At 39.6% G+C, this 3,747-nt stretch overlaps 1 long non-coding RNA gene across 1 annotated transcript in view; it reads right to left on the bottom strand.

Moving 5' to 3' along the window:
- LOC138350520 (uncharacterized) overlaps window positions 1–869 on the bottom strand; it is a 3,584-nt gene extending 2,715 nt beyond the window's left edge. Inside the window, exon 1 of the long non-coding RNA XR_011222151.1 lies at window positions 578–869. This is a non-coding gene — a long non-coding RNA (uncharacterized lncRNA). The remainder of the gene's footprint in view (window positions 1–577) is intronic.
- Between the last annotated feature and the right edge of the window lie 2,878 nt (window positions 870–3,747).

Genomic DNA, 3,747 nt, shown 5'->3' with positions numbered 1-3,747 from the left:
TGTTTAATGTATTGAATGGCATTTTTCAAGTTACAACATTTTTTAAATTACTGAACTAGGATCTAGGCTTTGCTAGGCTTAATTCAATTATTACAGATGAGCCTAACCTAGCCTAGAACCCAGCGGGTTTTTTTCCTATTGGAGAGTGTTGAACATGCTGCTATGGCGGTGTGTCCACTCACAAGATTAGTGGCGCTGCCCAATAAACTCGCCCCCTCGTGGCAAAATTTAAAAAAATTTAGAACCTAGTTCAGTATTTTAAAAAATGTAACTTGAAAAATGCCATTCAATACATTAAATAATTTCAGGCAATCAACACAACCTTCTCATGTTGGCTAACCCTCAGCAGTGCTCAGGCCCCTGTGCCCAGGCCCTGGGGCCTGAGTCCTCAGTTCCATACACTAGCACTGCCAGGCCTCGCCTCCACATACACCAGCACTGCCCCTCGCCTCCACATACACTAGCACTGCCCCTCGCCTCCACATACACCAGCACTGCCCGGCCTCGCCTACACATACACAGCACTGTAGCCAGCACTAGAATCTAATAATATAATAAAATATAAGTGTTTACTTACGATAATATTTGCATGAAGCGTTTGTCCTCTGTCCGCTGACTGCACTGACGACAAAATGGCCGCTCTGTTGATACTAGCGGGAATGATGCTGTGACGTCACAGATGAGGGCAGCAATGCGCATTTCGTCCCTCGACCCTTAATCATTCCCTCGTATATATAATTGGCGAGACAATTTACTTATCATTTACTTATCTTAGTTAGCAAATAGGGGATATTTGGCTAAGATTTCTGGTAGCAGATCGTTTTGAATGAAATATTTAAACATCTCTGGAACATTTATTATAAAATTGTCTCTGAATTCAATTCAATTCAATTGAAGTCTTTTGGCACTCCATCACATAGTGACAGACGGTGTGCTTGTTGACCCAGTTTACATTTGGTTAGGTCTACATCAGCAGATAATTAGAAATCCCAGAGAGTTGAAACACAGTTTAAGCCGAACAGTAGTAACATCTAGAAGTCTGCTGATTTTATTGGATGATCCATAGATGTGTGGCTCCTCTTGCATGATAGTATGATGATAGATGGAATTACTGGTGTCAATTTCACTTTGCCTCAGATCTACAAGATCTTGTTGAAGTTCTCGGTGTACTGCTGCTCTCAGATTGCTCATTGACAATCCAAGGCTACACTCATACGTCTCCTTTAAAGGCAGATTCTTTGGCTAACTTATCAGCTCTATCATGCATTTGGAGGCCAACATGAGATGGAGACCACATGAAATGGACTCTGTTACCATCCTTAATAATTTTGTTGTATTTGTGTCTAGCTTCGGACACGAGCATGTTACAGTTATGTCTTAAAGAGTTGAGAGCATTTAAGGATGATAAGGAGTCACTAACAATTAATGTATCAAGTTTGGAGACTTGTACACATTTCAGTGCAAGGAGCAAGCAAATAGTTCAGTCTGAAAGGTAGAGGCCCAATTGTTTATACGGACTCCCCACTCAAAGTACAATACAATACAATACAATACAATTTTATTTAGGTAAGGTACATACATACAATAAATATTTACAAGGATTGTTTAACTTATAGGTATAGCTAGTACATACAATGCCTAAAGCCACTATTACGCAAAGCGTTTCGGGCATGATAAACTTAAATGACAAGCTTAATACTAATTGAGCATAATGAGTAGAATGAAAACAAGAAATGAAAACATAGATGAAAAAGCAGCACAAATACAATTATGTCGACAAACAGCGCTCTTTAAAGAAAAAAACAGACATTGGTTGACAATAGAAGGGTAAGGTAGGTTACAGGGAATTTATTAGGTATAGCTTCGCTTTTAACTTAAACTGGTTGAGAGAGGTACAGTCTTTAACATGGTTGGGAAGGTCATTCCACATTCTGGGCCCCTTGATTTGTAGAGCATTTCTAGTTTGATTAAGTCGTACTCTAGGAATATCAAAACTGTATTTATTTCTGGTGTGATGCTCATGGGTTCTGATACAACCTTCTATGAAGCTTTTGAGATCAGGATTGGCATTATAGTTTAGCGTTTTATATATGTATAATACACATGAGAGAATGTGCAGTGACTTAATGTCTAACATATTCAGAGATTTAAGTAGGGGTACCGAGTGATGTCTGGGGCCAGAATTGGATATTGTCCTAATAGCAGCTTTGTGTTGAGTAATTAGAGGACGTAAGTGATTTTGGGTAGTAGAGCCCCAAGCACAAATACCATAGTTGAGATATGGATAGATAAGGGAGTAATAGAGAGTCACCAGGGCAGGGCGTGGTACATAATATCTGATCTTAGAAAGAATGCCCACAGTTTTTGAAACTTTTTTTGATATGTTTAGAATGTGTCCCTGGAAATTAAGCTTGTGGTCAATGAGAATGCCAAGGAATTTGCCATCTAATTTGTTACAAATTTGGGTATTGTTTATTTTGAGATTTATTTGATTCGAGGATTTATTGCCAAACAGAATATAAAAGGTTTTGTCAATGTTAAGGGTGAGTTTGTTGGCAGTTAGCCACAGATGGACTTTATTTAGCTCAGTATTTACTGTGGCATTTAGAGCAAGGGGATCAGGACTGGAGTAAATGAAGGTTGTGTCGTCAGCAAATAGAATTGGTTTGAGGTGTTGGGAGGCATTTGGAAGGTCATTAATGTAGATGAGAAAGAGGAGAGGGCCAAGTATGCTGCCCTGGGGAACACCAATGTTGATGGGTAGGGTGGGAGAAATTGTGTTATTCACAGAAACATATTGGAGCCTGTCAGTAAGGTAGGATTTGAGGTATTGTAGGGAGTGTCCTCTGACTCCATAATGATGTAATTTAAGAAGAAGGTTTTGGTGGTTGACAGTGTCAAAAGCTTTACGCAGGTCCACAAACAACCCAACAGAGAACTCATTTTTATCAAGAGCTGTATGAATCGAGTTAAGCATACTAATAAGTGCATCGTTAGTGCTTTTTTTGGGTCTGAAGCCATATTGGCAAGGGCTAAGTATATTGAGTTTGGCTAGATATGAGTAAAGCTGCTTATAGATTAGTTTTTCAAAATTTTTTGACAAGTATAGGCCATCGCCCATTGTCAGAACAACTGCACTTCCAGTTGCACCCGTGGTGCGGTGTAGGGAACCATGTAGTGTATATGATTTGAGAGAGAGAATGCTCTGTGGACAGAGCATCAATATGGCTTAAGGCGTTTAGCTTTGCCTCAAGACGAAGTTTGGGCTGATTTCTAATTTGCTTCTTGGGTGGAAAGGGAGGGATTAAAACTGGAAAGGGTGTAACCTCCCACGGTGCAGGAAAGTGCCGTTGTTGTTTCTCTTGGTACAAATCATGAACCTGATACATTCTGAGTTGAGTTCCAGTTTTTGTTATCCATTTGGAACAATGCTGATCTTCAATAAAGAAATTCTGGAGGGCTTCTGTGCAAGGACTAGGATGAGTTAGCCTAAGCATTTTAATACTAATTTGACAGTTAATTTCAGTAACACGATCAACAACGCTCGGAATATTAAGTTCCTTTCTCATATTAAGTATCTTTTGTTGTACGAGGGCAACCAAGGATTATCCTCAAGGCTTCGTTCTGCAATTTTTCAAGCCCTCCAAGCTTCCTTTCAGGCATCAAAACAAGCAGAGGTGCAGCATAATCCACTAAAGATCTGATGTATGCAAGGTACATCATTTTGACAATTCTGACATTGGCACC

Source organism: Procambarus clarkii, chromosome 46 (assembly GCF_040958095.1).
Source record: "Procambarus clarkii isolate CNS0578487 chromosome 46, FALCON_Pclarkii_2.0, whole genome shotgun sequence".
NCBI lineage: Eukaryota > Metazoa > Arthropoda > Malacostraca > Decapoda > Cambaridae > Procambarus > Procambarus clarkii.
This window is presented reverse-complemented; position numbering and strand designations above follow the sequence as displayed.